The sequence below is a fragment of the Coenobita brevimanus genome, chromosome 33 (genome assembly GCF_032717465.1).
Source record: "Coenobita brevimanus isolate Jiangsu-jjx chromosome 33, ASM3271746v2, whole genome shotgun sequence".
Lineage (NCBI taxonomy): Eukaryota > Metazoa > Arthropoda > Malacostraca > Decapoda > Coenobitidae > Coenobita > Coenobita brevimanus.
In genome coordinates, this window is record NC_136986.1 from 4,187,804 (window position 1) to 4,200,409 (window position 12,606).

Here is a 12,606-nt window from a genome sequence, read left to right on the forward strand (position 1 = left end):
CATGGTCTGCTGAACACCCAGCACCTCTCATGGACTGGGTTATAAGAACTTCTTTTTTTAATCTCGCTGCCTTATAGTGACATAATCAATTAGGTGCCAGTGTCTAGATCGTGGATGCATCCACGTGTCTTTTGTTTATTCTTAAGTTGGAAAACGGTGTTGGTGATGACCAGACTGTGTTATGAACATAATGAAAGCAGTCTAAGGCCATTGCCGTTCATGTTGCCAACTCCATGGAGCCCTATAATGGCATCAAAGTCTTCAAGCAGGATGAGTTTGTCATTATGTGGTTTTGAGAAAGCAGTAGATCCAGAGAGTCGTTGAAGGAATCTTTGCCGGTGTCCTCAGTGTCAAGCATTGAAGCATAGGCACGGATGAGCGTTTTACATTGACATTAGAGAGAGGTTTGTGCCAGAACATCAGCATCTCTGATATACCCACAGGTGATTCTTGGATCTTCTATAGTAGGTTGTTTGAGTATCCTCTCCAGAAATACTTATAACCTTCTCCTCCTTCTGTTAGGTTGTCCTTTCTGGAGAGGTGAGTCTCAGGTACAGCAGCAGTGTCAGTTTATTATCGTTTTAGTTCATGGGCAATACAGGCAGACCTACAGCGTGGTCCTGGGTCTTGGTCAAAATAAAGCATGGCCCGTATATTCCTGGTTGCAAGTCGGAGGGATTCTTTTGTTTTTTCGACCGTTGTTTGGAATGCCCTGACAAACGCGGTTGCTTGCCAAGATGTAGAGCAGCAAATGTTTAGGTTACCTTTTCTAAACCCCTCCTCATCATATTAACCAGCTAGATGTCCGTTTGTGGCTGCTTGCTCACAATGGATACTGCTGAAGGCATGGGATGTTCCTATGCCATTATGCCAGCGACCACTGGGCCAATGCAGCCAATGTGCAGGACTCGAGCTGGCGACTTCCACCCTGCATGGTCTACCATCATCACCGTATCCTGTCGCCATAGGCCATTCAGTTTTGATGATTGGGTTAAATGGGAGATGAATATAGCAGTGTGCTTGTACAATGAAAGCATTTGGTGTCATGGTGACAGTGCGCATTCCCACTGCCACATTACTTGGTCGTTCTTAGTCTGTGACAGTGGTATGAAGATTCACAGCACCTATCTACTGACCAGGGTTGCAGGAGTCTACCGGAGCTCTGGCTATCATGCCCTGTCTTCAAAAGGACATCACTCAAGAATTTCACGTTCGGGGTTTACTTGCGTAGCCTTAACGCACCTAAGGGTGGATGAATACACAGTCTGACCCCTCACTGATTGTTCCTTCAGCATGGGTAACACTGTATGTCTGTTGAGGCCAGAGGGATCAACCCCCAACCGATATGGGCCACCAGATTTATGGGGTATGCATGCATCCCACAATGACAAGGTGGTTCCTGTGGGAGGTTACACACACACACACACACACACACACACACACACACACACACACACACACACACACACACACACACACACACACACACACACAGCACAAACTTCCATCAACTCCCTTTCAGTCCCACGGTTGGATGATGCTAGACTACACTAGAAAAAACATTAGTCTACACTCCACCAGGTTTACGTTCACATGAGCCAAGGGTTGCAACTAATATATACACTATGGTATAAACATACATTCAACTGTACGGTATACGTTTATGCAGATTATCTTACTTTAGTACTCAAGTTCACAAGATCTGAGTGTGACTGAACCCAGACTAGGTTACCCCATCACCGGACTAGTTCCCGCAACTTACCTTATCTTATAGTAAATTGAAGGGTATTTATAGACTGTGCATAATACGGTGGAATTAAGAGTTACTGCTGCATTAATATAGAGGTAGCAATACCATTATTACCTCTTCTTTGCTCAAGGATAAGGAAAAGTGAGTACACAACCTCCCGATGCCTGTTACAGTTTCTTCCCACACAAACAGATTTGTGTAATGACAAAATAACAAATCTTCACCTTTTATCCTTAGTCTGACTTCTGATCCTCGAGGATAATAGGAGAAAAAATATATTCCACTCTCTCAGAGAGTATCATACTCCACTAAGGAATAAAGTGTCTTTTTTTTTTCTCTTTGTACCGAGGTTCTTCACAAGGATGCCTGTGTTTTTTTTTTTTTTCAATTTGTACCAAGGTTCTTCACAAGGACACCTTTGCGTGGTGACACGTATATGACTGGGTGAGTCCACTTCCTAGTTAAACAAACGTTCAACAGCTTTCTCCCTATCACTCGAAACGAGGATGGTGGACTTTAGATGAAACGCTTTTCAGCCTGCAGTTCACCGGGTTCCCAACATGATAAACCTGGGGCAAGAAACACTCAGGTTATATACTGTCAATTTCGAGGCGTGTGTGAAAGTGGCTCAGTTGTGTTGTTCTTACCGTTATTCCTATACTCCTCTGGAAGGAATTCTTCTTTCTTTGAGGGTTTCTGTGTAACGTGCGGAACACTGACGTTTGAAGAAATGAGCTTATTGGCTATAAGCCGGTAGGTGAAGAAAGATAGGCTAAGAACCATACCTCCCAAACATTAAGTCCATAATATTCAGGCAAGGAAAGGTTGTCAGATATATCTTAAAAATAAATTATTGATTAATTGATTGATTAAGTGAAATAAAATCTTGTGGTGCAACTGCCAGAGTCAAATTCCAAATTAATATGAACATGAACTTCAAAGTGGAAAAAATTAATTGGCTAGATGGCAAATTTATATAAAACGATGAGCATTACAACTGATCGGTGTATGTAATGGCCTACTTACACTGCTTGCTGTAGTTAAATGGTGTCAGTCTTGGAGGACGACCCATGCCAATAATCGAACATCGATATTTCTGAGCCATCAGGGGAGGCGTGTGTCTTGGTTGAAGAGGGATGTATGTGGATGTTGATATCTGTGAGATGGAGTCAAGATTCCGCAACTTTGAGACGTAAGTGAATGTGAATGAGGCCCATTCAACTGAGCAGACTTTGGTTAGGTTATTCCATATATATATATATATATATATATATATATATATATATATATGGTGGTAGGCGGGGACGCCCACCATCCACTCACTCAATGTAGTGCTGCTCTCGGGTATCTGCCCTTTCCTCTCCATCCTTCTTTCCTTCCATTCTCTTCTGTCTTTCTTTCCTTCATTCTTTCCTTGTCCTTCTGCCTTCCGGTGACTTTACACTCCCTCTTCTGTCTTTCTTTCCTTCATTCTTTCCACTTCCTTCAGCCTGTGTACCAGGAAACCATTTACTATGCTGGGCGGTAACCATATAACCAAATTTTGGCGCCTGGTGGTTTAGTGAGAAATTATTGTGCTCCAATCGGATTGAGCCGGTGAAGGTTTATATCCATGGAATGGTTGGGGTTGATTGCTCATGTAATTCCACTCAGGGATGAGTGAGGGTGGTCACTCTCATCTTAAATGTCGGGACCAACTGCCTAGCCCCGGACTCCTACGCACCTCATGGGACAATGTAGGATTGGATGATGATATATATATATATATATATATATATATATATATATATATATATATATATATATCAGAGAGACAGAGAGAGAGAGAGAGAGACTTTAATCCTGTAGGGGATGGCTACAAACAAATTGCCCCCATGTCGCCCTGTCCCCTGTTCCGCACATCGTAAGGAGGGAAAAGTGGTATAGATGGTGATGATGATGAAAAACTTTGCTTTTAAAATGTGGGCAGACCTGTCATAAAAAACTGAATTTATCCACTGTCCGATGACGCCCATTCATGTACAGTGTCTGTGTTCTCTCCAGATAATTTAGTTTAATCTTAAAAGAATTCCAAACTGTAATGGATTTTTTTACTGGTATATCCAGTCAAGGTAGGTTTGGAAACCACGCCCAATACTGACCGTAATCGTCTGGTGCTGTTAGGATTGAGTGATTGATTGGTGAACCTGTAGAAAAAAATGACTGCGGAACTCCCTTGTGTGGCACCAGACAGCAGTGAAACAGACGATACGATAAAGTAAAAGGAATAAAACTAACACTAAAAGCACTAAACACTAAAACTTACAAAGGAATCTGGCTGCCTGCACAAAGGACAGGCTTCCCCCATCCCTCACCATTGCAAAAGCATCCTCTCCAAGCACTGGGCTGTGTTTGTAATAATTAAACCCGCCCCATCCTGACGTTTTCTGGGCAGTGGTACGCCCCAGTCCCGACATTTTTGGACCTTTTTTTTTTTTTTGGCTCAAACATCCGCTTTTGGTGAGAAACATCGAAAATTCATAGAGAAATCGCTCACCTGAGGTTTAAAATACTCGAGGTACGAGTACCTCCTTACCTGACTGGGTTTTCTAACAGGCTGGCACCAAAGAAAACGAGTTCTATGGAAGGGTAACTATTTTATCCACTCATAAACAGTATTTATTTATATACTTGGTACGAATTTATATGTAGTACAAGAGTATATTGGTTTTCAAACAGTAATATAGGCATTATAAACATTGTTTCACTCACTAACTCATCACCATTCATGACCTTTTTTTCCCACATTACCTGATCATCATTCCTGACTGTTTCTTCCTCTAATGCTATGTAAACTTTGTCCTCCACATTGTCATCGATTGGGGAATCACTCTGGCCCTGAATGTCTTTATTGGCCAGGTCACTGGTAACAGGAGAATTGCCGAGACAATGGCGTGCAGGGGGGGGGAGAGGTTATGCGGTGGAAGGCATTGTCCCTGCTTGGCATCTTGTAAAGGAACAGAGGAAGGCGTCCTGTGTATACGTGCGAGAAATCACTCGCGAAATCACTCGCGAAAATTGAAAATTGTGCAAATTAAGGAACTTGCAATATTGCCGCATTAATTTACGTTTCTGGGATATGAGTGCACATTATGTGAGGACGTGAATTCACGTCTCTGGGACGCAGCGGGTTAAAGCAGACGTAACATCATGGACAGTGTTAACCTCAATCCAATGATGTCCTTTTCAAATTTATCAGGCCTTCACTAAACAGATTTACTGCAAGTACGAAGGACATTTATTGAAGAGTTTACTGAAGGTTATATCTATTACAAGCTGCACAAAATCGCCAAGATTATTAACCTGGTTACTGTGATGGTGTCATAAGTTTATTGTTACCTCTAGAAAATAATACTAAACTCAGGAAGAATTTCTTGTATTCAAGGGGTTCATGAAAGCTACATCTGAACACCCAAGATCAGGTTCAGATTGTTTTCTCCCAACCTCAATAAAATCGCCTGGAGATTTCTAGATGATATTATTAACTACCGAATGTAACATATATATATATATATATGGGGAAGAAGGAACCAAAGGCAATGAGCCCACAAAACTGTTACTTCCAAGAGAAAAACAAAATACAAGAGAGAGCCAAATTCAAGATCCATTCATTTTGAGATGCCTTGACACACTGCGTTTGAAAGACTGGAGATCATAGGAAGCAGGAAATACAGACAGAGGGAGACAGTTCAAGAGTTGACCTGTTGCATAAATGAAGGACTGGGAGTAACAGTTAACTCATGCCTTAGAGAGTTGGACAGAAAAGGGGTGAGAGTTTCCTGCTAGACAGGTGCTACGCGCCCATCATAGAAGTGGAGGAATGCATGCAGACAATTCAGAGGAACAGTGACCATAGAAGTAGCGATAGAAAAGAGATAAAGATGCAACATCATGGCGAAGAGACAGAGGTTGAAGGGAGTCAGTAAGAGGGGGAGAGTTAATGAGACGAAAAGCCTTTGACTCCACCCTATTGAGAAGACTTGTATGTGGGGAGCCTCCCCACACGTGAGAGTTGTACTCCACACAGGGGTGGATAAAACCCCTGTATAGAGTCAACAATTGTGCAGGGGCAATGAAGGAATGAAGTCGGCTTGGCACACCCAATCTTTTGGAAGCAGATTTTACAAGAGATATAATATGATCTTTCCAAGACAAGTCCCGAGCAAATGAAACCCCAAGCATGTTCAACGATGATGCAGGATTAAATTGAGTATTATTAAACATAAGTGGGTATACCTGTGGAAGATTTTGTCGGGTTGATAGGTGCAAAAACTGAGTCTTTGATGCAAACCCGAGACGTCCCGTCAACGTATGGATATGTTGCAACGTTTTGCATTTGCCAGTCCCGTCGACGTACCGGTATGTTTTGCAATTGCAAGTTGCATAATTTCCACAATTTTCAAAATTTGTGCTTGATTTTTGGTACGTAGCATCGCACGACCTTCCCCTACCTGCCACCAGGAGGGGACACTCGGCGACCCCGCGTGACCCGCGCTCACCTTTGGCTCGGTCACTCACCTGTTAGCAACGGTCCCGCTCAGACATGGCGCATAGAGGTCTCTCAGAGGACGAAATTCAAGCCGCCCTGGATGCCTTTACTGGTGATAGTGATTCACCACTCGATGATGAGGAGATGGACAAAGATTATGTCCAACCAGAGGATGTGGAAAGCAGCACCAGTGATGAGGAGGTCCCGTCCCCCAGGAAGTGGCGCTACGTGACTTATTGTGCTGCAGGAGAGGGTCAGGCCACATAAAAACATGCAAGATCCTCTAGCCAGCCCCTACGTGACGTGGAGCCCGATTTCAAGGACGAGGACGACGATGAGGACGAGGACATAGCCGTGGGACGTGCTTCCACGTGGTACAGCCATGAGGTAATAACTCATCACGGCCCAGAGCGCACATCACATCGTTCTAACAAGTATGGGCCTAGTGTTTTGTTTGGGGATGATGGAAGTGGTGTTGAGGGAGTGGGGAGTGAAAGGGAAAGTGTTGGGAAGAGTGTGGAAAGTGAGAGTGGCGGGAGTGAGTCACGTGGTGGTGTGAGGCGGCGGGGCTTATCAGTTGGGGCAGTGAGGGTGGGTAGTGAGTCACGTGGTGAGGTGATGGAGCAGGGAGGTGAGGAAGAGCCACTCCCGAGCACGTCTTATGCTCCCCAATATTCCCGGGCTTCCTCCCCACAGCCCCCTGATGTTTCCCAAGGCCGTAAGGGTAAGGGAAAGGGGAAGGGTAAAGGCAGAGGGAAGAGGAGTGCGAGTCGGGAAGCCCTACACACTCCTCCTCCCCAACCTCCCCCACCATCACCTCCTCCCCACCCTGATGAAGGTGAGGATGGGCATGATCGGGACGAGGAATTTGTGTCTTGGAATTGGGAGGATGTGAGTGATTTTACTCCCCTCATTCACCCATTCACTGAGCAGGGGCGTGCTGGATGCATTGCTTCCGGTATTCACCCAAATTCAACCAGGCTGGATTTTTTCCACCTTTTCTTCAGTGAGGCTTTTGTGGAGGAAATAATGGATCAAACCGGTTCACTAACAGCCAGCGGCATGAGAGTGAAAGACAGGGCACAAGGAGCAGGCATTCAATCCTCTATGATTACCCAGTCTCCCTTGCAGAAATGTTTTTGTTTTTGGCCTTGGTACTTTTGATGGGTATTGTACGAAAGAACCGAATTCCTGCATACTGGACAAGGGACCCTATTATGCTTACACCAATATTTGGCCAAGTAATGAGCCGTAATCAGTTTCAGCAAATTCTAAGCCGTCTCCATTTCTATGATGCAGCTGATCCTGCAAATGCTAATGACACTGATAAGATGAGGCAAATTAGATTGGTTTTTGATCACCTAAGGCAGACATTCCGTTCTTCATTTTATCCCTATTAAGACCTCGTCATAGACGAGAGTCTTGTGTTGTGGAGAGGCAATATTTCATTTCGGCAGTACATACCCAGCTAAAGGCACCGTTTTGGGTTCAAGATCTTTGTTATGTGTGACTGCAGGACTGGGTATGTGCATGCAATAGTTTTGTACACCGGTGCACAGACAGACACAAAAGAAGATCGGAGTGTTGGTCTGTCGGGAGCAGTGGTAAAGACAATGATAGAAGACTATCTTCGTCGTGCTCACGTCCTTTACCTTGACAATTGGTACACTAGCCCTGTTCTCGCTCGATTTCTACACACGCATGACACGGGGATATGTGGGACCATGAAGGTGAACCGGCATCACATGGTCAAGGTGGGGCGGAAACTTGACAGGAATGAGGTTGTCTTCCTCCAGGCAAACAATATCCTTGCAACTGTGTGGAACCACAATAGAGAAGTCCGACTCTTGTCCACAGTTCACCGCCCCTTCATGGACCGTACAGAGTTGGTAGATTATCGGAGCGAGAACAGGCACCATGTATGGAAACCTGAATGTGTGCTTGATTATTAAATCAACATGCGCCTGGTGGACCAGTCAGACTCCATGATATCCACTGTCGAGTGTGCCAGGACCACGATGAAGTGGTACAAAAAACTATTCTTTCACCTGCTTGACATTACTGCCCTGAATTGCCACCACATTCACGCCATGACAACAGGAGTTCAGGAAACCTTTGAAGGGTTTGTGAGGGAGCTGACACGAGAGATTGGTGCAAAATATGCGGTTGAAAGGCCCCAACACCGCACCCACACGGCCCCAGGTGCCCACCCTCCCCTGAGATTATCCTCCTGCCATTTCCCCACTCCCATACCTCCCCAAGCAAACAGACCTAGGCCCCAACGCAGATGTCACATGTGTAGCAATTCCCGCGTGAGACCCACCACTCAGAGAAAGGACACCCGCTATGAGTGCGTTCAGTGTGACGTGGGTCTGTGTATTCACCCATGTTTCAGTGAGTTTCACACGCTCCTGCACTTCTGATAAGGTGTGAATGCGATAGGACGCTGATACTCTGAAATAAATGCGACAAACAGACGCTCAGTGTAATTATAAGGCCAGTAGATCTGTAAATAGTGGTATGGAAGTGAATACGGGTGTAATATAAGTGGAAAATTATTATGTAAGTGTATGAATATTATCTAAGTGGAAACATACCTTGCGAGGGTATTTTGATGCGATATTCATACGCTCAGTGCAATAAATAAGGCCCGTAAATATGTAAATAGGAGTCTACAAGTGAACACGGGTGTAATATAAGTGGAATATTAGTATGTAAGTGTATGAGTAATTTCTAAGTGGAAACATAACTCGCGAGGGTATTTTGATGCGATATTGAGACGCTCAGTGGAATAAATAAGGCCCGTAAATATGTAAATAGGAGTGTACAAGTGAACACGGGTGTAATATAAGTGGAATATTACTGTGTAAGTGTATGAGTATTATGTTGGTCGAAACATTCATTGCGAGGGTATTTTCATGCGATATTCTGATGCTCATTAGAATAAATAATGTCAGTAAATATGTATAGTGCAGAATAGGGTGTAAATGGGTGTAATGTAAGTGGTAAAGTATATTGTGATTGAAGAAATAAAGTAAAAGTGGAAACACGAGTGTTAGAGTGTGGTTGCTACGAGATTATGCGCTAGCATTTCGCTAAATGCCCTCGTAATGAATATAAATAATTGAAAACGTTTATAGTGGTGGAGGAAAGGTTCAATGTAAAGAAGAAAATATTATGAAAGTGATAAAACAATGTGGTATGTTGAAATACGAGTCGTAGCGAGTGCGCTGAGTAAGCATATGTGCGCTATGCTTATGCTACATGTCATCGTAATGAATGAAAACAGCTGAAAACATCAATCATTTACATACAGTACAAAACTGTAAAATGGCATTGAAACAGTACTATACAAGTAGAAAAAATGATATGTTGACTGAAACAAGAAACTTACCACATAGCGTTTTACCAATCAGACCAAACTCGCTATGTTCGCGCGAAGGTACAATGCTTATTTTTCATATATATGTCATTGAAATTCATTATATTGTTATTCTTATTATTAATTAGTTCAAATTCAGTAAATGTAGAGGTGTTGTTTGTTGTTTCTCCCAAAATTACCTACCATAGAAAACGTGAGCGCCTCACGCCTCTATGATAGAATCCGATACCTGGCGCGGGGGACCTCACCTGTTCTGACCAGTTGCGGACCACGGTAAGCACCTTCTTTGTGATTTTCCTTTGTTTCTCAACATAAGCGGAAGTTTTAGCCAAAAAAAAATTTTTCCAAAAATGGTCGGGACTGGGGGATGTCATAGGTGCGAAGGTGATCGGGACGTGATGGGTTAAAAACAACCAGATTATTTTTACCCCAGTCAGAGATACGAGCCAAGTCAGACATTAGGTGTGCCATAACCTCATCCCTTGCCTGTTGAAGTAACTTCTGAGATGGACGTTGTGGGAATCGAATGGAAAGGTGAAGGGTGTAGTCATCAGCGTATGAGTGGATAGGGTTTGATGTACAGCTTAGAAGGTCATTGATCAATAAAAGGAAGTATATATATATATATATATATATATATATATATATATATATATATATATATATAATTTTCGAACCTCCAGATAATTGTTCTCGCAATAGGATAAAATTTTCGGATTGGTGTTTGTATTTTCGTCGGTTTAGGAGTTCCGTAACTGCTGTTCCTTGACGATCTATTTTACTTATCGGGATACTTTTTACTGTCCTCCTCTGCTCATTAAAATATTTAAAATACTATCATTCCCAGCACAAATTAAATACAAACTGATATTAACCAGCCTTGTCCAAAAACAAATCTCTAAGAAACAGGTGTGAGGGAGCTTCCTTACCTGACGAGAACGTGACCCTGGGAGAGTGAAATATAGTCTTCATTAACTTCACCTGTACTAGTGGTCTCTCCCAAAATAATATTAACTGCCAGCAGGAAAACTAATTTAAGACGGTACCGCGATGAAATGTTTAAACGACTGAGGCCCGCATCTCGTCGGCTGAGGCAGCTCCTTACCATCGTTCTCTAGACCAATGGTTTGCAACCTGTGCAGCGCGCCCCCCTAGGGTGGCACGAAGGGCTGCCTGGGGGGGGCGCGAAGGATTGATAAAGAGGGTAATTGTATTTGAAAACTACGAATTATGATGGAATTCAGTAATTTCAAAATATGGAGAAAATATTTCAGATATGAATAAGTACTACTCCCTGTAGTTATCTGAATATATAAACAATTTCAAAGATTAAGACTCTGTGATATTTATTGATACGTGCCAACTATGCCAGTAAAATACATAATTTGAGGAAGGGGGACGAAGGGAACGTGTCATTCAGTGAGGGGGGGGGGACGAGAATTAGAAAAGGTTGGAAACCACTGACCGAGGTGATTTAATTTATTTGTTACATTTTCTGTCCTCTTCTGTTACAAAAATACTTCCATACCCAGCATAAATAATGCAAACAAAAATATATATTAACCACTAATATCCCTAATTAAAGTGATAAGAGGAGGTGTTAGGGAGTTTCCAGAATACGAACTTTAGATCTGTCTATTAACAGCTCGAGGATGGTTAAGGCCGACAACTTTTATCCCAGTCTCAGTTTTTCCACAGGATATGACCCGCAGTATCAGTTTACATCCAGGTCCGTATTACAATGCTGAAAAACAAACTGAGGTTCTCCCAAGTTGTGAGCTGAATGTGCTAACAAATGCACCACCAGCTGGCATGAAAAAATTAACAATATTTCCGAACAGTTTTTTCACTAAGAGCCACGAGCTTAATTAGACACTTCACCAGACCTTGTTTCAGAAATCTGCCACTAGGTTCGCTTCCTTCGCCCAGCTCTGATGCGGGGTAGGCATTGAAAAAGGAGCCATTGCGTAATTTCTTTTAAATTTTGACAAAGTAAAACACCCCAAAACAGATTTTACTCATCATATTACTGAGCTGACATGCTATGCTACAAAGAAGTGACAATATGGGAGCCTTTTGATTATATATAATGTATTATAGTTGTCATTTTGTAAACTCAGCTTTCGTCAGTATACTCATCTCTGTAAACATAACATAGAGATGAAACCTAGACGATGTTACTAGAACCATCCATAAAACAGGATAACAGTGATTAGAATATTTGTCATTCGTTAGTATCCACAAAAGAAAGTAGATATGCAGCCGCAGGTTCGGCAAATCTTTCGATATGCTGCCCTGCCTGACGTATGACTTTTCATAACAATACGGACCTGTTAGACGTCTTGATCATCTTAATAACTAAAGTCTAACATCAATAATGCTTTTAAATGTTTCTCTGGCTCCACTGCACAGTTTAGTAAGTTTACACTTCAACTCCTCGTATTTTGCTATGGTTATAGTGTCGTACCGCACTGCCGTTTGTTTGGATTAATATGGCTGATTCACCAACTAAGCAATCATTCAGTACATTATTTTCAGTGGAACTGCTTACTTCTTTAAAGCATGCTAAAATACACACATCAGAAGATCTGAAGGTAATCTCCATTTACTAACTGCACACGATTTACTCAAATATATGTAAATAGCACTGTTTTAGTCCGCAAGCTAAGATTCTCTGAGAGCTTGGTTATTTTTTCTTTACAGGTATATAAATATGCGTTGGACTGAATAGGAAAAAGATTCTTATAAATACCAATATTATTATAAACTCAGTATTAGGTACAATTTCACAGGTCTTTAAAACCCCGCAAAAATATTTAATTGAGGCTGGGCGACGGTAGACCACCTGCTGACAGACCTCTGAAACAGGGTTTGGTGAAGCCTCTAATTAAGGTGTTAGGAATCATAAGGCCAAATTATCCCCCCCCCCCTTTTTTGGGGGAAGGG

The 12,606-nt window shown here is 42.6% G+C and overlaps 1 protein-coding gene across 1 annotated transcript in view; it reads right to left on the bottom strand.

The window, feature by feature from the left end:
• The window catches only part of LOC145395719 (glutamate receptor ionotropic, delta-1-like), a 382,972-nt gene that overhangs the window by 115,560 nt on the left and 254,806 nt on the right, over nucleotides 1-12,606 (bottom strand). The gene's annotated exons all lie outside the window — the stretch shown is intronic.